General features: G+C 44.2%; 1 long non-coding RNA gene across 1 annotated transcript; it reads right to left on the bottom strand.

Annotated features, from left to right (window-relative positions):
• Positions 1-6,291: 6,291 nt before the first annotated feature.
• LOC116643786 lies at positions 6,292-8,283 on the bottom strand. Its single transcript, XR_004301619.1, has 4 exons — positions 8,119-8,283; positions 7,688-7,954; positions 7,400-7,589; positions 6,292-6,627 (listed from the first exon to the last, which is right to left on the bottom strand). It is a non-coding gene; the product is annotated as an uncharacterized LOC116643786 (long non-coding RNA).
• Positions 8,284-23,837: the final 15,554 nt, after the last annotated feature.

The following is a 23,837-nucleotide window of genomic DNA, read 5'->3' as shown; positions in this document are numbered from 1 at the left end:
GAGTGAGAATTCGGTAGACAGAGACAGGAGGGGGATGGGAGTGGACCCCGGGGCTACACTGTCCCCTCTGTGCCCCTCCTTCTCGTCCCAGGAGCATTGCTCATGGACTTCTGCAGCCCCAAGTGCCCCCTCCCTGACTTGTCTAAACCCTGGGCCCCCACACAGAAGCGAGTCAGGCTCTGAGTCAGGGAGCATTCCCAAGGCCTGAGCTCCGGGCTGGAGGTGACAGCAACAGCACGGCCCTCCCCGCGAGCTGTCAGACGCAACTCGGACAGTCACGCCGGCAAGGAGGATGCCACAGCGTCCGGCTCGTAAAAGACAAAATGCAGGGGGGTCTAAAAAGACACGACAGCTGTCATCCTTGACTGGACCCTGGAAGAGAAAAAAGACCCAAAAGAACATTTTGGGGGTTGGGACAGCTTGGGAAATTAGAGTATCGACCGGATATTGCATAAGAGTGTTGTCCCGAAGTAAAATTTCCCCAAATGTGAGAACTGAATGTGTGTTAGAGAAAGTCTTTGTTCTTAGGACATACTTCATGCTGAAGTATTAAGGCTAAAGTGTCATGACGTCTGCCACTAATATGGCTGTAAATAGTCCAGCAGAGGGTAGAAATAAATAAAGACATGCATAAAGGTATGTCTGCAGAGAGGCCGAGATAAAGAGACAGAGACAGAGACAGAAATAGAGGCAGAAAGAAAATGGTGCACCATGTAAACCAATGAATCATCCAGGGAAGGGGTTCACAAGGACTCACTGTATATTTCTTGCCCCTTCTCTGTAGCTTTGTGGGTTGTTTTTTTTTTTTCAAGATAAAACTTTGGGGGGAAATGTTTTAAAATAGTTTTTCCCAAAGACAAGGCGAGCCTTCCAAAGTCAGCCTGTGCTGAGCATGAGCACAGAGGAGAACGTGCAGCCTTGGAGAGGAGGCAGGTGGAACAGGAAGGCTGGCTGGAGGCCTCCCTCCACCAACCCGGTGGATGGCCCCTTGGAAATGAATGAATCCATTTCTTCTTTAGGATGTTGGGGTAATGATACTACTGTTTCTCTTAGTTTTGAAGTTTAAATGAGATAATGTATATATGATTGTGTTTTGTAAATGGTCCAGTGGGATGTACCATGATAGTGTTGTAAGTGCCTCACTAGTGAGAAGAAGGGCTGGTCAGAGGGGGTTTAGGAGGCAAAGTTTAATAAAAGAAGGTTCTACACCATGCTTCATGCCTATGCCTTGTGCTGTGACAGGTGCAATTTGATTTCTTCCTTCCTTCCTTCCTTCCCTCCCTCCCCTTCTTTCTTTCTTTCTTTCTTTTCTTTCTCTTTCTTTCTTTCTTTCTTTCTTTCTTTCTTTCTTTCTTTCTTTCTTTCTTTCCTTTCTTTCTTTTCTTTCTTTCTTTCTTTCTTTCTTTCTTTCTTTCTTTCTTTCTTTCTTTCTTTCTTTTCTTTCTTTCTTTCTTTTTCTCCTACTATGTGTGCTAAGTTCAAGAAGTGAAGGGCAGTAAGAGGGCAGAGAATGGGAGCTTTATATTTCAATGCCTCAGGGTCAGAACTTTCAGAGAACTTCCCTAGATGCAATCTGCTACACCTACTTTAAATGTTATACAGATCAAGGCAATAAAATGACAATTACCATGTAATGAAGGTGTCACTCAATTGGGGCTCACCAAGACCTGGCAGTGAGGGGTCCAAGCCTGAAGCATGAAGCTTTTTTGTTGTTTTTTTTTTTACAGTTGCTGAGGATCATGGAGGATGTGAAAATTCCAGATTTCTTTTCTTTTTAAAATATTTTATTTTTTTAGAGTAGTTTTAGGTTCACAGCAAAACCGAACAGAAACTAGAGAGTTCCATATACCTGCTGTCCCCACATATGCACAGCCTCCCCCAGGATCAACCTCCCCCACCACAGGGGAACATTTGTCACAATTGATGAACCTACATCAACACGTCACTATCACCCAAAGTCCATAGCTTACATTAGGGTTCACTCTTGGTGCTGTACATTCTATGGGTTTTGATAAATGTATAATGGCATGTACCCACCATTATGGTATCATACACAATAGTTTTACTGCCCTAAAAATCCCCCATGTTCCACCTATTCATCCCTCTCTCCCCCCAACCCCTGGCAACTGATATTTTAACTGTTTCCATAATTTTAGATTTTCCAAAATGTCCTATAATCGGAATCATACAGTATGTGACCATCAGTAATATGTATTTCAGGGTCCTTTGTATCTTTTCATGATTTGACAAGCTCGTTTATTTTTAGTGCTGAATAATATTCCATTATCTGGATGTACCACAGTTTATTTTTCCATCCACCTACTGAAGGACATCTTGGTTGCTTCTGAGTTTTGGCAGTTATGAATAAAATTGCCCTAAACACCTGTGTGCAAGTGTTTGTGTGGACATAGTTGTCAACTCCTTTGGGTAAATACCAAGGAGTGCTATTGCTGGATCATATGGTAAGAGTATGTTTAGTTTTGTGACAAACTACCAGAGGGTCTTCCTAAATGGCCATCTTTTCATATGCTTATTTGCCATCAGTATATCTTCTTTGGTGATGTGTCTGGTAAGGTCTATTGCCTATTTCTTAACTGGGCTTGGATTAATTAATTTGGGTTTCTTATTGTTGAGTTTTAAGTTTCTTGGTATATTAGGATCCTTTATCAGATATGTCTTTGCAAGTATTTTCTCCCAGTCTGTGACTTGTCTCCTCATTCTTCTGACAGTATCTCTCACAGAGCCAGAGAATTTACTATTAATGAAGTCCAGCTTATCAACCACTTCTTTCATGATTGTGAAACATCCCTGTGATAAATCCCAGTTGGTCATGGTGTATAATTGTTTTTATAAATTGTTAGATTTCTGCTAATATTTTTGAGAATTTTTGCATCTATGTTCCTGAGATATATTGGTTTATAGATTTTTTTTTTTTCTTGTAACATCTTCATCTGCTTTTGGTATTAAGGTAATGCTGACCTCATAGAATGAGTTAGGGAGTATTCCCTCTGCTTCTATCTTCTGGAAAAGATTATAGAATGTTGGTATAATTTCTTCCTTAGGCTTTGGAAGAATTCACCAATGAACCCATCTGGGCGTTGTGCATTCTTTTTTGGAAGCTTATTAATTATTGACTCAATTTTTTATCAGTTAATTGTTGATTCAGATATATTGTCTGTTTCATCTTGTGTGAGTTTTAGCAGGTTGTGTCTTTCAAGGAATTAGTCCGTTTCAACTAGGCTATCAAGTCTGTGAACATGGAGTTATTCACAGTATTCCTTTATTATCTTTTTAATGTCCTTGAGATCTGTAGTGATGCCCCCTCTTTTATTTCTGATACCAGTTTTTGTGTCTTCTCTTTTTTTCTTAGTCTAGCTAGCAGTATCAGTTTTATTGATCTTTTCAAAGAAACACCTTTGGTTTCATTGATTTTCTCTATTGATTCCTTGTTTTCAATTTCATGATGTCTGGTCTAATTCTTATTATTTCTATTCTTCTGTTTACTTTGGATTTCATTTGCTCTTCTTTTTCTGGTTTCCTAAAGCGAAAGCTTAGATTATTCATTTTAGATCTTTATTCAGTACCATAAATACTATAGTATATTATAGTATTCCTAAAATTTCCCAGTAAACACTTCTTTCACTGTATCCCACAAATTTGCTAAGTTGTATTTGCATTTTCACTTAGTTCAAAATATTCATAAATTTCTTTTGAGATTTCTTCCTTGACCCATCTGTTGTTTAATCGCTATTATTTTGGAACTCCCCAGCTATCTTTCTGTTATTGATTTCGAGTTTAATTCCACTGTGGTCTGAGAGCAGACATATGATTTCTATTCTTTTAAATGTGTTAAATTCTGTTTTCTGGCCCAGAATGTGATCTATCCTGGTGAATGTTTCATGTGAGCTTGAGAGTTATGTGTATTCTGCTGTTGTTAGATGAAATAGTCAATAGATGTCAATTATATTCAGTTGATTGGTGGTGCTGGTGATTTCAACTATGTCCTTACCGATTTTCTGCTTACTGGATCTGTCCATTTCTGATAGAAAGTTGTTAAAGTCTCCAGTAATAATAGTGGATTCATCTTTTTTTTTTTTTTTTTGGCATTTGTCCTGCTAGTGTTTTCTGAGCTTCTGGATTTCTCCTTGCAGCCTACCAGTTTTGCCTCCCATACTTTGACACTCTATTGTTAGGCTCACAAACATTAAAGAGTGCTATGTCTCCTCGGGGAATTGACTTTTTTATCATTACGTAATGCCTCTAGTAATTCCTGATTAGTGTTTGTATGGTGTATCTTTCTCCATCCCTTTGCTTTTGTGCATATTTATCTTTAAAGTGTGTTTCATGTGGACAACGTATGGTTGAGTCTTATTTTTTAATCCACTTTGACAGTCTCTGTCTTTTAATTGGTGCATGTAAACCATTGATGTTTAAAGTGATTATTTATATAGTTAGATGAATGTCTATTGTATTTTTTACTGTTTTCTATTGGTTGTCTTTAATTCCTTTTTTGTCTTCCTCTCTTTTTCTGTCTTTTGTGGTTTTAACTGAACATTTTATATGATTCCATTTTCTTTCCTTCATTAATATACATGTTATACTTCTTTTTTTAACTTTTTTAAGTGGTTGCCCTAGAGTATGCAGTATACATTTACAAACAATCAAGGTCCATTTTCAAATAACACTAAACTGTTTCACAGGCAGTGCAAGTACCTTATAATAACAAGATAATCCTAATTCCTTCCTCTTTACCCTTGCATCATTGTTGTCATTAATTTCACTTGTATAGAAGCCTACATATATAATCAAATGCATTGTTTTGTTGCTACTATTATTTTGAATAGCTGTTAGCTGAATCTCTTAGAGCAATTAAGAATAGGAAAAATTAGGGGCGCCTGGGTGGCTCAGTCATTAAGCGTCTGCCTTAGGCTCAGGTCATGATCCCAGGGTCCTGGGATCGAGCCCCGATATCGGGCTCCCTGCTCCGCGGGAGGCCTGCTTCTCCCTCTCCCACTCCCCCTGCTTGTGTTCCCTCTCTCGCTGTGTCTCTCTCTGTCAAATAAATAAATAAAATCTTAAAAAAAAAAAGAATAGGAAAAATTAAAATGTTTATGTTCATTTATACCTTTTCCGATGATTTTCCTTTCTTAATGTACATCTGAGTTTCTGACCTATAATTTTCCTTCTTTCTGTGGAACTTCTTTTAACATTTCTTGCAAGGCAGGTCTACTAGCAACAAATTCCCTCATATTTTTTTTTGTCCAAAGTCTTTATTTCTTCTTCACTTTTGAAAGACAATTTTGCAGGGTACAGAATTCTAAATAGGTAGCTTTTTTCCTCTCAATACATTAAATATGCCATTCCACTCTCTTCTTGCTTGCATGGTCTCTGAGAAGTTTAATTAATTTTTATCTTTGCTCCTTTATAGGTAGGGTATTCCCCGTCCCCCTTGGCTTCTTTCTTTCAGGATTTCTTTCTTTCTCTTTGATTTTCAACAGTCTGAATATTATATGCCTAGGTATAGGTGTAGTTTGTTTTGTTTTGCTTTTGGCATTTATACTGTTGGTGTTCTCTAAGCTTCCTGGACGTGTGATTTGGTGTCCAACATTGATTTGGGGGAAATTCTTGCTCATTATTGCTTCAAATATTGCTTCTGTCCCTTTCTCTCATTCTTCTCCTTCTGGTAATCCTATTACATGTATGTTATACCTTTTATAGTTATCCCACAGTTCTGGGATATTCTTTTTTTTTTTTTTTCAGCCTTTTTTTTTTTAGATTTACTTTTATTTATTTTAGAGAGGGGGGAGGGGCAGACTCCATGCTGAGCATGAAGCATTACTCATGACCCTGAGATCACAACCTGAGCCAAAACCAAAAGTCGGATGCTTAACCTACTGTCTCACCCAGGTGCCCCCTTTTTTTCAGTCTTTTTTCTGCTTGTTTTTCTGTTTTGGAAGTTGCTATTGACATATCCTCAAGCTCATAGATTCTTTCCTTGGCCATGTCCAGCCTACTAATGATGCCATCAAAGGCATTTTTCATTTCTGTTACAGTAGTTTTGATCTCTAGCATTTATTTTTTATTCTTTCTTAGAATTTCCATCTTTCTGCTTACACTGACCAGACTCAGATATGGCAGGGATGTTGGAATTATCAAACCAGTAATTTAAAATAACTCTGATTAATATGCTAAGAGCTCTAACAGATAAAGTACACAGATGTAGAGCATCTTGCATTTCTGTAGAGCCCTCTTCCACACCCTCCAAATCAGACTGCACCCTGTCCTCTACACTCCATCCTCAATCAGAAAGCCAGACCAAGCCCATGCAGCACAGAAGGGCTGCTCAGGTGTTCATCATTCCAAAATTCTGCAGCATTAAGGCAGAGCATAACTGCTATAAGAGAGGAAAGCCTGTCCTTCTAGGTTAAAATATATTCCAGTCTACCTCAATTAAAGTTTCCACTCCCAACTGTTCCTCCCATTAACATCTACCATTCTAGTGTCTCCCAAGAATCCACTGTGACTTACCCTGACTTTCCGACTTCACATCAACAGATTAAAGCTTATTGAAGGCCTATAAGAAATGGGCCTTTGGAAGATGTCCGGTACTTCTGTGTTGTTTGTATGCTGGAACAGATAGAGACCATGAGTTTGTAACTCTATTTTCATTCCATTTCAATAACAAAAAATGTCAAGCACTTTCCACAATTCTGGCACTAAATAGTTAGTTAAGACATAACCATGTGAAGAGATGTGGTCCCTACCTCCAAGGAAATCACAGACTAATAGAGACTCAGTAACTGATACAGCATCCCACAAGTTAAGGCTCAAGTAGCCCTCTGGGTTTCTACTAACAGTGATCCCTGTAGCAGGCACCAAAAATAAATAAATATTATTTCAGTAGATGGAAGGATGGATAGATACATAAATACATACATACATACATAGCTGAATGTATGGATAAATGTTCCTTTCTCTATTAAACCCATGAGGATTCCACATTTACCAAGGAGGGATCCAGAAGTGGCCTCAAAAACTGAATCCAGAAAGTAAATGAAAAGGATCAGCCCAGGTAAAAATAGGCCATTCCTAACCATAGCCTAATGATGGCACTGCAGCATTAGAATTACATAAGGAGTTCTCAAAATTACAGATGATCCACAGGCTCCATCCCTAGAGATTCTGAACCAGTGAGGATATAATCCTAGGTACCTATATTTTTTAAACTTCCTGGGATTGTTTTGATTCACAGTTGAGTTTGAGAGCCATTGAGACAGATTCCCAGATCTAGCAGGTGAGAGTCAAGAAGCCATAAATCCAGGCAAAGAGTCAACACAGGGAAGACAGAAGCCTCATTGATAAGGCACAGCCAGGGCAGAAAATAGGGCTCCTTGCATACCTTCAGTTATAGGTAGAATTGGGCTTCAAGTCTGAAATAGACCTCAGTGTGCTAGCAGGTGCTCAGGGAGCTATACGTGACTCTTATTAAAGTAGCACGGCTCTGAGAGTATTTCAGGTTAACATCACACTGTTCACCGGTGGTTGTCAATCAAATCTCAAGGTGTAACTCCCTCTGTGAAGAAATGAATCTAAGGAAGGGAGAGAAAGCACCTCAATATTTGCACATTGAAAAGTATTATTTTTCTACTGCGGAAATATGAACCTGTCACTACAATGATTATCTTACCCCATTAACCCTAAAAGTTTGGCACTGTTGAGCAAAATCAGCTTAATTCATCACCATCTTGTCATTGGCATGTCCTGAGGTCATCAGAAATCGGTGACAGCTTCAGTCTGGTTTTCCTTCACTGTCCCGGCTCCCTAAAGCCCAGTCCACAGCTGCCAGCCAGGAGCCATCTCGTGAGAAAAACGCAAGCCCTTCAACTTCACTTGAGAACATACAATATCTGGAAGCCACTGGCTTTATCTTCAGTGAGTAAAAAGTCCATCTGGCCTGAGTAAACAATAAATTAGGTTTTTTAGTTCAAGATACAATACTGGACAATGTGAACCTTTACGAAAACCTCTTTTGCTGAAACTGAACTCTTCCCACTGCTAATTAGAACATGATCGTTCACGTCCACAAAGGAATTCATGCCTTACAAAAGAGTTACCCACCAGGCTCCCTGAAACACGGAGTTCTTCCTTTCTGTCAGGAGCAGGGCTATGGCATGAAACTCGGCACACCTGGATGCTTTCATGGACGACGTTCACACACTTAAGCTTTCCTTTATAATGTGTAGAGCCCTTGAAAGTAACAAAACTGTATCTGATGAAATTATCTCCAAGGTAAGAATTCTTGAGTGACGTGCACCTGATTTGTCCCCCTTTTCCTGAAACACAGTGTAGCTGACCCTGACCTGCTGCCTCTCTGGATTGCCTTTCTGGCTTCCTGCCCAAGGTTCTGCTTGTCTCCTGAACCATGATCCTGCCACTGCTTTTAACAACCTCCCCAAGGGGGCAGGAACCCCGGCTAGGCCCCAGGCCACGTGGCCAACTGGTACTGTGTACCATACTGAGGTCTAGACTTGGATAACACGCCACGGTCAGAGCATGGCAGCTGGCCCTCTGAGCCACTGCCGTGGAGGCAGATCAGGTGACACAGGGGGCTGAGCATCCACTAGGAAATGGAAGGTGACAGGGAGCCGCACGACAAATTTCTCCTCATTTCCCCCTTCTGTGGACTACTCTGAGGACTCGTTTCTCCTTGAAATTCTTTCAGAGAAAATCCAATGTGCAGCATGAGCATGCCCGCCAATTGAGTTGCGTGGCTTTTTGGGGCTTGTTGCGGAGCAATGGCCAGCACAGTAACGTGCTGCGTAGCTTCACGTGTTCCTTTGACTCACTTTCCATTCTTCTTCACCCTCATCTCAAAGGTCTTGCAATTTGCAAATATCACATCGGCACTTGAATCCTCAGCTAAAACTCTGCTTTCTAGAAGACACAGTTAAGAGGCACCTGGATGGCTCAGTCGGTTAAGCATCTGCCTTCGGCTCAGGTCATGATCCCAGGGTCCTGGGATCGAGCTCCGCATTGGGCTCTCTGCTCCGCGGGGAGCCTGCTTCTTCCTCTCACACTCCTCCTGCTTGTGTTCCCTCTCTCACTGTCTCTCTCTCTCTCTCTCTGTCAATTAAATAAATAAATAAAATCTTTAGAAGACACAGTTAAAACACCTGTCCAAGAGTGGTTCTAGAAAACAATCTTCAAGACGGAATTAGGGAGGTGAATGGGCCGCCTGTCTGAAAGTCATAGGTACTCCCCTGCTAGAGGTACATGGAATAGTAATAACCCCTTGGCATTTGGTAGACTCATGATTTCTTCAACTTTCATTCTAGTTAATAGGGATAGAGTGCAGATGGAGGGAGGTCAAGGCCCTGGGAGTACAAGCGGTCATGGCATTCAATCAACATAGAAACAATGCTAATTATGTGGATTGTGGGTTAGGATAGATACTTATTACAGCATGAAAGATATTTAAAGAAATAACAGCTCAGGGAAGCCAATGTAAGGCATGATCTAACATCCAGATGCCCTCTAAGGCAGTATTAAAGGAAATCTTTATTTCGGGGAGCCTCAGGAAAGACTGTGCTGAAAATCAGGGCAAGAATCTGATTCTAGATCCTAGATTCTAGATTCTGGGCATCCAGAGCTGCCATGAAGATGAAAAGCAGAGCCTCAGCAAATATTCTATGTCAAGTCAGAGCCCTGATAGGGAAAGTAGAGGACTCTGAGTACTGGGATGGAGACATTTAGGTGCAGGAGCCTGAGCACCTCAAAACTCCGAATCCCCTTCTGCTGTCCTTCCCAAAGAGGCGGCACCTTCACCTTCACCAGAGAAGACTAGCCTCTCTTGCCTGGAGGATATGCAGTGCTTTCACCTAAAGCAGTTTCTTCACAAGATGATGCTTATCCTCCTGAAGACAAGCTAACATCCCACAACCTTCATTGTCTCCAGACTAACAGCCCAAGTCGGGTCTCAGCAAGAGTAGACGGAGGAGCAAAATCCCTGTTTCAGGGAGAAATTGTCTAGATAGGTAAGAAATCACAAAGCTAGTGAGAACTTGGGAACATAAATGGAAGTGAGTATCAAGGATGCCAGCCCAGGGTTGGCAGCATATAGAGCTGGATAGAGGGGAATTGACTGACAGGGAATAACCCATTTAGGATTCACGCTTTCCTTTGTGTCAAGAACACCTGCATAGCTTGCTGGGGTAGCTACTTGAAGCCTAGATTCCATAAGGTGATACAGGGAACAAAAGGAGTTGCCAGAATTACCTTGGCATCATGTTAAAGAAGAGATCGGAAGACTTAGGAAAGTGGGAACATTAAACATGGATCTCTCATGTATGGTCCCAGAACCTACCACTCAGAGGACACAGTCTTTACTACAGCAGTAAAAATCATATTACTGAGGAAGATATGAGCATCTTGGAGAAGTTCGTTAGTGGCTTTCAGAGGCACAATGAACATAATTACTTAATAGGCAGCACGTTGGAGTGGCAGTCAGGGTTTCTTGGTCCGTAGGGATCTATCCTAGGGGCAAGATAGGTGGACAGCCATTAGAATGTTGTATTTATACACGAAGAAAAATACCTAGATTCGACAAATAGAAGGACATTAACCACCGAAAGAAAAATGATGGCCCTCACCTCTTGGCCAATTCACAGACACAGACCACATTGGGAAGGGAATCCCAGGACCCTGAGTCCTGATCAATGACCAAAGTCAGCCTCATAGAGGACCTAGTGCATCTGCAAATCCACTCTGTGGTTATCTGTCCAGTTTCCAAGTATATAGTTAGGACAGATGCACTTAGCATGTGGTTAGCACTGGTAGACCCCTCACAGTATTGGTCTGATTTGTGGAGTAAGGGTCACTATGGTAGGAAGGGCCAAGTGGAAGCCCTGAAATGTCCCTATCTCCCACAGCAGCCCTCAAGATGAATCAGAAGCAATATGACACTTCTGGAAGAATTTCAGGGATCAGCACCACCATCAAAGATTTGAAAGATGAGAACAGTGTATTGTATTCTCATCCAATTCACCCGCAACAGTGAGCTACTAAGATTAACTCCATTTTTAGTTGCTGGTCTGAATACGGATCTTTATTGGGGCGGATCAACACAGTGCCTGCCAACCTATCAGCTGCAGGAGTCAGAGGAAGTTTATCCTAATTAAAAAGGACAGCAGTACACACTCACTGTCTTGCCTCGGGGCTATGTTAACTCTCTTGCTCTCTGTCATGACATAGCAGAACATCACACTGATCCACTGTATTGGTGACATCATGCTGTTTGGAACTGAACAGGAACTGATAACTATCCCAAGTGCCCTGAGACGCATGCATGGGAGAAAGTGGGAGATGGGCTCCACAAAGACGCCAGAAGCACAGCAGATTGGTGAGTTTTATAGAGTTCCACTTGTCTGGGATATGTGGGGACATCCCCCCAAAGGCAAAGAACAAATTGCTGCACCTTGCATCTTACATCACTAGGATAGAGGCATAATGCCTGGAGTTTCTTTGGGTTTTGAAGGCAACATAGTCCCATTTCTCTGATGACTCAGAAAACCACCAGTTCTGAATAGGCAACAAGTCCAACTCGTGGTTCCAAGTACTCTGTTTCTTGGGCCATGTGACCAACAGATCAAAAGGTTCTTTAGGTATATCTGCGCTGGATAAGAATGTGCAGTCCTCAATAGAAAGGTCACAGCACAGAGCCGGCAGATTCTAGAACAAGGCCATGCACTATGGTAGAGATCCATACTGCTTGAAAAGCAGCTCCTGGCGTAATATTGGACTCTGACTGGGACTCAGCAGCCGACCACAGGACACCCCATTCCCCCGCAATCTGATTTCCCAGTGCGAGCTGGGTTGTTACCTAACCTACAAAGACATAAATTTGGACCTCCACACCAGCAGCCTATCACGCAATGGAAGTGGAATATTTGGATGTAGCCTTTAGCAGATCCAGGAAGATCCAGTAAAGTATAAAAAGAGCTACCCAGACTCTCACTTCGCTTCTTCCTGTTGCACTGCGGACTCTCCCTTGATCCACACCATAGCCTCCGCGGGGGCGCCCCCCGCCTCCCTGAACTCAGGCTTGGTTCACAGAACAGGATGGCGGCTGCACTGTTGCCCAAATCAAGAGAGGCCCTTCAATGTGGTAGTAAAAGGTGAGTCTTCCAGTGAACCCAGCTGGAACCAGGGCACTTGGCCCTCCTCTTCAGGTGGAGGGAGGGGAGACCTGAGGCAGACCTGCGCACTGCCTTCTTTGCAGTATTTGGATGGCTTGGCCAGTTGTCAAGGGCCTGGAAGGAACAGAGTGGGGGATCAGAGACAAGGCAATCTGGGGAAGAGACATGTGGAGGGACCTGTGGACATGGGTCCCCAAACCTGTGGATGCATCATTGGGTCTCATATCAGTGCCCAAGAGCATCTACCCACCTGGGGCTGTCCGCCAGCAGCTGGACAGGATGGCCCATCCTCAGCCTGTCACCCAACCTCTCTCCTCAAATACCGCAGCATTTGCTCAGTGTGTCTGTGAACAGAGGGGTCAAAGTGACAAGGATGTGGGTTACACAAAAGTCCAAAAACAGGGGCTCCCTTTTCCCAGGCTGTGATTGCTGATGGTCCAACCTGCCAGCAAAAAGACCAATGCTGACCAATCCTTGAAGCAACGACCCTCATCATATAGACCAGCAAGCCACGTGGGGCAGGTCAATTACATGAGACCGCTTCCACTTCGGAGCAGGTGGCAACTCATCCTTCCTAACACTGACACCAGCTCCAGAAGAGGATTTTCTTCAGGCTAAAACATTACACCTATCACATACACCAGCATGTGGCACAGTACTCAAGGCATCGAACGATTTGTTGGGGAATGAATGAATGAGCAAGTGAATGAATGAATGAATGCTGGAAATAAACAGGTGAGTCAGAGGGTGAAAAGACTTACATGAGTTCAGAAGACTCCTGAACATACATCCCCAGCTGCAATCTCTCTCTCCCAGCCCCTTCCTTCCAGCTGTAAGGCATCGTAATCTCTCGTCTGGGTAAAGCACCCTGACAGAGTTTGTTTCATTTCATCCTCAGTACAGTCTTGTGAGAGAGGGGGAGGTCAGAGACAGTGCTCACAGTACCCATTTTCTCTTCTTCGCGGGCACAGGACTAAACCGCATGTCCCAGCCCCCCTGAAGTTCGATTGGGACCAACTGATCTCATTCAGACAAATGGAAAGTGGCGTGGGCTGCGTCCAGATCTGGTGCACACAGATCTCTTGGTGTGACCCTCCATCGCTTGACTGACCTGTGGAGACCTCCGAGGCCGCATTCTGAAGACAGCAGCTCCATCGGTTGGGAGATGCCTGGTCCCTGACCAGCTGTGTGGAGAGAGGCCCCTGTCTGACTTGCAGTGGACTTGGACCTGAGCAGTAAAGATTTTTATCTTGTTGAGCCACTGAGGGTTTGGGACTATTTGTTACAACAGGTAGCCTAGCCTGAATAAAACAGGAAGATTGGTGTGAATTTTATCATGAAAGATGGACAGAGACCGAAACATCAAATGGTGAGAAAAGTACAAGTAACGGAAAATCACCCGGCTTGTAGTTCAGCACACCTGGAGATGGATTCGTAGCTCCACCCCTGGCAGGCTGTGTAACTCTGGGCACATCATTCACCATCACTGTGCATCAACTTTTATATCTGTCAAATGAGAATACCTGTCTTGCAAGTTTATCACGAGGATGAGAGATAATATTTATCACGTGCCAGGCAAATTTGCTGGCATAGTAGGTGCTCCATGAACACCCACTCTCTTTATTACTAAGTCACGGATTCACATGGTAAATAACATCGGAGCCAGGGGCAGAGCCCCATGTTTAGGAGCCCCGCCCAGAACAGCCCTAGCCCATACCCCGTTTTCCTCAACCCTGCTTTGTGCTGTGGCCAAATGGCCATCTTGTCATTATAAAGGAGACCCCACCAGAATGCCCATTTCTGAAAACCTTTCCCAAATGCTATTTGCCTGCACATAGTTGAAGGGCTGGAATGAGGCCCAGGCATAACCGAAATCATGTGACCCTGAGTTTTGTTAGAGCAGACTTTGACTGCATTTGGAACAAAGGAGATGAAGTGGTCACAAACGGTGACCGAAGCTACCATATTCCGCTCTGCACTTCTTAGATTCAAATGTTGCCTGTTTCCAAGACGGTGTGAGCCGGCCACGCACAGGAGTGTGTTCTTTCAACTTCCGGAATCGCTGCGCCCCCTGGTGGTTGTGAGCGTAATCGGGTCTGTCAACTCCCAGACGTTAGGGGGGGGAAGATGAAGTACTGGAAGTAGAAGTACTGGAAGTCCTCCTGTGAAAGATCTGGGTAGTCACACTCACACCCACACATGCGCACGCGCACGCACACAAGGAAGGAAGACCAGGTTGATGTGTGTGCAGCCCAAGGGCAGAGTCTGTGTCAGGGGAACTCTGCCCAGAGGCAGATGAGGGAGGTGAAGAGAGGGGTCGGCAGGAGTGGAGAGGAGCAAACATATCAACGGGGAAAACCACAGGATTTGGAAGTGGACTCAGATGAGAGGAAGGAGGCAAAACGATGAGAGAACAAGCAAGCAAGTCTCTCCTGGTTCCAGACCACGGGCCACAGCCGGGCTACCGCAGGTTCCTCCGCCCCCAGGAAGTACAAAGGGCACGGAATTCCACTGGGCAGTCTGAAGTCTGCACCATCCGCCTCCGTCATGCTGCTTTCCCCTCTTCCGTCTCCTTCATGCCTCATCCCTGCACTGACCAGAGAGGCTGGCCAACCTCCTCCTCGGCGAAGGAAGTGCTACAGTGAGGACACCTGAAGTCTTGCACCTGCTGGGATAATGCCTGAGTCCTCTCCACCCTACTCCCCATCCCTCCGTAGAGATTCATTCCTTGAGAGAAGCCTTTTCTGGGCTTCAGAGCAGAATGTAAGTAGATCTAGGAACAGTAGATTTTAAAAATTAGGAAAACCTGGATTAAGCAAAGATAAGCAGTTTTCTATACTGAGGGACTTCTCAGAGCCTTAAGTACACTAACATGCTATGAGAGTCAGCTGGAGAGAATTAGAGGCTGGTGTTTCCAAAATGACTTGAACACTATAACCTACTTTTCAAAGAGCATCTTGAAAGCACTTGGGAAGCACTTCCTTAAACAACTGGTAAGCACATTCTGGTTAAGGTCCAGAGGACAGGTCCTTGTGCTAGAAAAAGGTACTATTCTAGGTGCCAAGATAGGAGAGCTCCCCCTCAGATCTTCCACTCTGTGTGTGCTTTGGCGTAGGTCCCTTTCCTTCCTTTGGGTTCCATTTCCTCATCTGTAAAGTGAGGAGTTTAGAGAGATCCGTGGTTTCCAAACTGTTCCAGGGAACTTGGGGCTTCATGGAGGCCCTTCATCGATTCTACGACAGTCATGAAATTTCCATAAATTAAGAAAATGTGAACTCCTGAGGGAATCCACTATTCTCCTTTTCCCTAAACAGAACCAAACAAATAACAAAAAGCCTACATATAACCTCTTTGACCAAACTAGGAGACAGGAGATTATCAAACTCTGGGATATGGACAAACTCATCAAACCAGCCACAACAGGAGGTGGCCACAAAAATGAAAATCCGCTCCCTCCCCCCAAAATGCTCACCCCCACAAGAGGAAGACGCCATCCTGAGCAGAAACTGGGCCAGCAGATCTGCATGCATCCCGTGTGGGGAAGAGACGTCCCACGGGCTGGCGCTTGGAGGGGACAGCAACAGTAAGTGAGGGTCTGGGCGGGGCGGGGCGTGTAAGCCCTTGTGAATCTCAGAAAAGGCCAGCAAACAATTCATTCCAGCAGGAAGGAGCGTGGCTTTGAGGGGAATTACTGGAAACAGAAACCAAACTGAGCAGGGCAGGAACACTCTAAGTGAAAGAGAAAGCTTGGGTGGCGGGAGGGGCCTAGAGGAAGCCGGTCTCAGAAAACACGGGCACGCAGCAGGTGGAACAGAGAGCTTGCTGGAAAGCGCAGCCTGCTGGGAAGGGGGGTGGGGGCTGGAACAGAAAATCTCCTGGCACCAGACTGGTGGCTCAGCAACCAAGAAGTGGCTGCAGAGACAGGGCTGAGCTGAGCCTTGAGGTGGGAAAAATGCCCTAGCCCATCTCTTCCCAGACCCCCTACTCACTCCCAGCTGAACCTCCTGGAGAACCCAGGCCTGGAGAAAGCAGCTGCTTTAAACCTGAGGGAAAAGGCAAATCAGCCCAGCTCCACCCTAAGTTACCTTCAGAAAGATTAACCAGAAACAAGCAACACCAGAGCCAAGCAAGTGCCCTTAGTGCTTGCTTCCTGTGCCCTTGGCCACCTCCGGTTTCAGTCCGAGGGACAAAGGACAGATCCCTGCGAGCCCAGACCCAGCCCACCCCGCAGGGCCTCCTCCACAGGGCACCTGGCCTCTTCCTGCTTTCTGCCCCGGGGCTCTTTCCAGTACCTCTCAGCTCACAGGTAAGCGCAGCCCAGAAGTGCAGGGAAGCTGACGCCCCCAGGGGCGACCCTCAAGCAAAGGAAGACGCCAGCCTCCTTGTCCTTCAGCCCTCTGTCCCCTGGCAGAGATCCTGGCGGAGCAAGTCCGCATTGCCCACATCTTGATGGCACATCCTCCTTTGGTCCTTTTTCCCTCCCTGTCGCACTATCCCAAATCCCTCCTTCCCACCCCTGGGGTCTTCCCCCAAATAAGCCGCCTGCACCAAGTCTGTTTCAGGTGAGTTAATATTGGATGTGGCCCCAGGAGAAAGAACCTGACACATTTCCAGGAAAACCCATTTGAGCTGGTGAAACTGTTGTTTTTAAAGTCCAAGGATGGGGCGCCTGGGTGGCTCAGTTGGTTAAGCGACTGCCTTCGGCTCAGGTCATGATCCTGGAGTCCCGGGATCGAGTCCCGCATCGGACTCCCTGCTCAGCAGGGAGTCTGCTTCTCCCTCTGATCCTCCCCCCTCTCATGCTCTCTCTCTCTCTGTCTCATTCTCTCTCTCAAATAAATAAATAAAATCTTAAAAAAAAAAAAAAAAAAAAGTCCAAGGACAAGTCATTCCAGTAGTTCCCAGAGTAATCAAAGATCATAAAAAAGATGATGGAGACAGCAGATTTCTGACTCAAGGAGATAATAGTGAAGCTGCCGAAAGAGGCTTGTACAAACAGGGCCAGAATGGGCTTGGAAAGAAGAAAAGAGGCAGAGGGTTTTGCAGCACGTTGGGGGGGTCACCATAAAAATGAGTGACTCTGCAGAGCTCAACAGCGCTCCGTGGGCTGTCCTAGGTGCATACGTGCTACACAAGTGTGAGTCCTAGAATGAGGAACAGTTCCTGGCACCAAACTGAAATGAATTCTGTTGAAAAAGAGAAAAACTAATATATTTGAAATGTTCTACTCTCTGTATAAAATGAAACAATATGGGGACGTTTTTGTCTTGTCCAAATAAATAATTCAGTGCTTATTAGCCTTTCATCTACTGTTTCTTCATCCAGCGCCACGTGATGACTGACCCTGCAAGATGCTTCAGTGGTTCTTTCAACCCTAGTTTGAAAAGCTGTAACAAACACATTTTGGCCTTTCGAAACTTATCATGTCTACGTTTAAATTAGTCCGTTCCTTCTTCCTTAAACTCTGACGGGTAAGTCTCGAAATCGTGCCCCAACTTACCTGATGCTGTAACAGCATTCAAAACGTTCTGTTGCATAAGACACAGTAAATTATTAATATCGACAAAAGTCAAGGAACAATAGTTTTCCTAGTTTCATTTTTTATTTACAACTTCATCTGGTTTTTTTTCAGAGTATATTCCTTTTCCATGAGTCCGAGGATTCTCTGATATCAGTTTCATCTTTTTCAGCTTCTTTCAAGGTAGACAGTGCAGCTGTGAATTAAAAAAGGAAGTTTTTGAAAGAAAGAAAGAAAGAAAGAAAGAGAAAAAGGGAAGTCTTCTAATCCCTGTTTTTAAGCCAATGATCCATTCTCAAATATAGAAAAATATATTGTAAGCACATTGTCTTTGATTTTAGAAGAAAATATAATTAACTTATAAAATAAAGAACTGTGTTGTGTAACATTTAAAAAATCTAGAAAAGTTTAAACATATTGCAAAACAACAAAGGCTACCTACTTCTTGTGTTTCTGTAAGATGTGAAGAAAATTTTGAGGCTTCAAAATGAGAATTTATTATACAATAATGAAACCACAGGATTATAGCAGGTATAACCAAAGGTAGGTATAAAAGTAGTCGACTCCTGAGAACAGAGTTAATAGATAAAAATGCATTATCTGGGGTGCCTGGGTGGCTCAGTCGGTTAAGCGACTGACGCGTGATTTTGACTCAGGTCATGATCTCATGGGTTGTGGGATCAGGCCCTGAGTCAGGCTCTGCACTCAGCAGGGGTCTGCTTGAGAGATTCTCCCTCTCTACTCCTCCCCCCACTCATGTGCACACACACACTCTCTCTCTAAACTAGATAAATAAATCTTTAAAAAATATAATAAAATAAAAATGCATTACATAAACCCCACTCCTTCTTAGAATAGTCTAGAAAACACAAGAATACATAAGCACACATTCCAGTGTCTGTCAGAGTCATAACATCACCACATATCATGAAGCACCTGGATTTCAGACCTACTATAGACTAGTAATTCCTTTGTACCTTCCATTTTTGTTCTTTTTGAATAAATATGTCAATAGTTACTACCCTTTGCCTGTCCTACCCGTGTATACTGGGTGTGTTGAGGGCAGGCAATTTGTCTCTTCAGTTTCACACGTCCACAAAAGAAGTACTTACCAAACTACACCCCAGGACCTTCATCCAGCCTTATTCACATATGGATCTGATTAGGATAATGACATTTTGGACTTGGAGCTTATGCTATACTGGGACAAGACTCTGAAGGACGTTGGTGAGGAGTAAATATATTTTGTCTACGAGGGGAACGTGAACCATTGGCGACTCTATGGCAAACATACTCTGAAGAGGTCCCTCGTATTTACACCTTTGTGTGGTTCCCCGTCCTTGAGTGTGGGTGCTATCCGTAACTTGGTTCTAACCAATTAAAGATGGCAAAAGTGATGGGATGTTATTCCTATGATCACTTACATTACGTAAGACTCCATCTTGCTGGCAGACTCTCTCTCTCCTTGCTGACTTGGAAGAATCCAACTGCCAAACTATAGTTCAAGGCACTGAATGCCGCTCACAACCACGCAAGCGGGGCAGTGGATGCTTCACTCGGTGAGCCTGGTCCTGCTGACACCTTAATTGCTGCCTTATAAAAACCCTAAGCAGAGGACCGAGCTAAGCCATATCCAGACCTCTGACCAAGAAAAAAATTTTAAATTTCATAACAAGATCAGTATAAAAGAAAACTCCCTTAACATGATTTTTTTAAAAGTATCCAGCAAAAAGCTACACCAAAGATTTTTTATTGCAAACCATTAGAAGGGTTCCCTTCAGGAGCAGGAACAAGACAAGGATCCTACTAGTACCACTTTTATTCACTCGAAAAAGAAAAAACAAATGACTACAGGTATAAGTACTGGAAGGGAAGAAACAAAACTATAATTATTTGCAAATGATATAGAAAACCCAGTAGAATAGGGGTGCCTGGGTGGCTTAGTCAGTTGAGCGTTCGACTCTTGATCTCAGCTCAGTCTTGATCTCAGGGTCATGAGCTTGAGACCCAAATTGGCCCAGTGTGCAGCCCACTTTAAAAAACCCAAACAAACAATAGAATATACAAACTAATTATTGAATTACTGAGAGCTCAGAAATTTTGTTGATATAGGGACACCTGGGTGGCTCAGTCGTTAAGCGTCTGCCTTTGGCTCAGGTCATGATCCCAGGGTGCTGGGATCGAGCCCCACATCGGGCTCCCTGCTCAGCGGGAAGCCTGCTTCTCCCTCTCCCACTCCCCCTGCTTGTGTTCCCTCTCTCACTGTCTCTCTCTCTCAAATAAATAAATAAAATCTTTTTTAAAAAAAAGAAATTTTGTTGATATAACACCAATATGCAAAACCAATTGCTTTCTTATGTGCTAGCAACAAAATGTTTTTTAAAATGTAGTATTAGAAAGAGACATGATTTATCTTTTTGAAAAAAACTGAATAAAACTAACAAGAGACATGCAACAACTTTAGGGAGCAGGTTATAAAAATGTTTTAATATTTTTAAAGAAGACTTGCATGAGTGGAGAGAAATACCATTTTCATGAGTAGAATATCTCAGATGTGTCAGTTCTATAAATTCAATGTAATTCCCTTCAAATTTCAGTACAGTTTTTCATGGAACTCAACAAACTGAAATTTCTAAGGAATTCATTAAAAAGAGCAAAGAGGCAATAATAACTGAGACAATGTTGAAGGTGAATAAGGTATGATCTAGAAGCTATCAAAATATAGTGTAAATTAATTAAAACACTGTGGTATTGATGCAATAACAGAAAAAGCCAAACAATGGAAAAGAATAGAAGATAAAAGATCCTGACATGCACAGAACCTGTTTTTCAACCTAGATGGCATTATAAACTTGTAGGGAAGCTGACCCAGTCTATATAGGGTGCTGAGTTTATTCCTTATTGGTATGAAAAAAATAAAAGTGAATTCCAGCTTCACATCATACATGAAATCTATTCCAGTTGAATTAAAGACCTACATCTTTTCACTTATAAAATATCAAATATCTTTACGAATTTGGGGTAGAGAAGGTCAAAAGTTGGAAAACATAAATCATAAACAAAAATATTTGTTCATCCAACCACCTAAAAAAAATTTTTTTTTAACTCCTGTGTATACAAAGACATCAAATGAAGATAAAAAGACAAACCATATAGCTACATCTAGATCTCAAACACATTCATGCATGTTTTGTTTATAATAACAAGAAATTCTAAAGAGGAGAATGGAGGGATACATTGCGGTATATTCATGGGATGGAATATTATACAGCCGTGAAAATACAGTAGTTCTACACATATCAGCAGGAACATCTCAAAAAGCTAACATTACGTGTGAAAAAACACAAGTCTCAGAAGGATACGCACTCGATGATATATTTATATAAAGTTTTAAACTATGCAATTCTACCATATGTTGTTTAGGAATACATACGTATATAGTAATCATGAAAATGCATGCATGGGAAGGATAAACACTAAATTTAGGATCTTCGTTCCCTTTGCGGGGTAGAGTGTGAAGGGAAATATCATTGGAAAGGGCTAGGAAACTTCAACTATATTTATTATTTCATTTCCTAAGATAAATGTTGTTTTCTTGATCTTTTAGTATGTTTTATATCACCATAATTTTTTTTTTTTACAAAAAGAGCCTGGTCCTTGGTGAAATCATCAAGCTGCTGGATCAAGTCTTTCTGAGTTATTTGAGCCAATGAAGCCTCCGAGTTGTTTCAGGGGGGGTGGTCTTGTTCCTGCCACCAAAGGCTCCTAAGGGATTCTGTCTCCCCCACGAAGCCTCCCTAACCATTACGGCTCTCCAAAGAGCTTCTCTGGGCTGCTCCAAGCTATGGTGGCTTCCAACTGCTCCAATGTTGTGTAGATTTATTGGCGAATTACTTCATGTACCCTCATCTACCAAAAAATGACAGCAAGAACAATACCTAACCCTTTCTCGTGCTGTGTGCCAACATGGTGCTTGACTTTCCACAGCCATTGTTTGAAATCACCCTGACAGAGGCCGTTACCAACTCCATTTTGCAAGCCAGGAACCTGGAGCTCGGAGAGGCTAAATGACTCATTCAAGGGGCGCCTGGGTGGCTCAGTCGTTAAGCGTCTGCCTTCGGCTCAGGCCATCATCTGAGAGTCCTGGGATCGAGCCCCGCATCAGGCTCCCTGCTCCGCGGGGATGTCGGCTTCTCCTTCTGCCACTCCCCTGCTCGTTCTCCCTCTCTCTCTCTTTCTCTACAATAAATAAATAAAATTTTTTAAAAACGGCTCGTTCAAGATCTCACAGTGGAAAGGTGCTGAGTCGGTCTGTTTTCTGCCAGCTCCCCGAAGTCTTTCCTCCCGGGGTCCCTCACCTCCCCCCCCCCCCCCCCCCCCCCGCCCCAGACTGGGGCCAACAGAGGGAGCTCACTTGGTGGCCGACAGAGGGCGCTGTTGTTCGGGGGAGCTGAACCCCAGGGACAAGGCCAGCCACAGGGCGGGAGGCAGGCCTTCCAACTGCTGAAGGCTGCACCGGCCTGGCCCCCGCGCCCTGTGGTCCCCACGGTGGGGCAGGGCCCACGGCCGGCCGCCCCCCACTAGGCCCCAGCTTGCTTGAGCCTTTGCCACCAGCTCCCACTAGGTGTCTCTGTCACTTTATTTTTCTGGTGCCTGAAGGTGAAACAAGGCCACTTCCAACTACTCAAAACTAGTTAAGTGGGCTGCCTGGAACTCTGGTTTTCAGAGAAAACAGACTCCTTTCGCCAAAGCTGTGGGCTCGACGGAGGAGAGCAGAGGAGTCACACGTACTGGAGGCCTTCTGCGTGTCAGCCAGTTCACACGCCGTGGTAGTGATAGCCGACACGTAAGGGGTACTCGGGGTGTCCAAGGCCCTGCTGTGTGCTCTTTACAAACATTCACTCACTAAAGCTTCATGAGACAACCCAGGAGGTAAGTCCAGAAGCACAGAGAGGTTAAGTAACTTACCTAAGTTCACACAGCTCATTGTGTGACGTGGTCATTTGGATCATCTCATCCTCACGGCAACCCTGTAAGGTAGGTGTTGCCATCCCCATTTTACAGGTGAGGAGACCAGGCTCCGAAAAATTAAGAAGCCAGCGTTACCCAGCTAAACAGTGGCAGAAGCTGATTTCAAATCTAGGTCTCTTTGACTCGGGACAAAATAGAAGACCTGGCGTCCTCCCTGAGAGGGAGAGAAGACTAGCTCACAGGGTGGGTCCCACGTCCTTAACTACATGGGACCCCTACACAGGTCTGTGGACAGCACCGAGGACTGGGCAGCCACCCTTCACTTAGGCAAGGCTGAGCTGCTCTGAGCTATTTCAGGATTTGCTTCAAAGGAAACCGAGGAGCGACAGAGTCTCTCACCTTACATGCAAACACCCCATCTGGGTGTGGACAGACGAGCATCTGCCCACCTCCACTCAGGAGGATGAGGGCGCATTGCCCTCGAGGGGTGGTTCTTGGAGGGCCAGCAGAGGATGCTGTAAGGCGGGATCTGAGGGGATCTACAGAGAGCCTCAAGATTGCTCCCCTTACCCAGCTATTTATTGCTGCCTGAAATCTCCTCTTTAGAGATGGATTTATTTGGTTTAAGGGATTGGCCTCTGTTAAAATACAAAGACTGCGCAGCAGAGTCTTAGGGCTGTTCTCCATATATTCCCACCCAGACCTGTGGTAGGATGGTACACCCCATGGAGTTGTGACTCACCGTGGACAATGAAATGTGAGTGGGCGTGCTGTGCGTCTGTTCCAGGGGGAAGCCCAGCCAGCCGTGCGCAGTCCTGGACGCTCTCTCCTTCCACCCACCACAGTGACCAGCACTGCTCCAGACAGGGTCAAGTCTAGCTGCCTAGGTCCCCAGGGGAAAGATGTCAGCCTCCGTGGACACATGAGAAATACCTCTGTGGCAGGGCGTCTGGGTGGCTCAGTTGGTTCTGTATCCAACTCTTGACTTAGGCTCAGGTCATGATTGCAGGGTTGTGAGTTTGAGCCCTGTACTGGGCTCCACGCTGGGCATGGAGTCTGCTTAAGATTCTCTCTCTCTCTCCCTCTGCCCCTCCCCCTGCCCTCTCTCCCTCTCTAAGAAGGAAAGAAAGAAAGAAAGAAAGAAAGAAAGGAAG

Source organism: Phoca vitulina, unplaced genomic scaffold (assembly GCF_004348235.1).
Source record: "Phoca vitulina isolate PV1807 unplaced genomic scaffold, GSC_HSeal_1.0 scaffold27, whole genome shotgun sequence".
Classification (NCBI taxonomy): Eukaryota; Metazoa; Chordata; class Mammalia; order Carnivora; family Phocidae; genus Phoca; species Phoca vitulina.
This window is presented reverse-complemented; position numbering and strand designations above follow the sequence as displayed.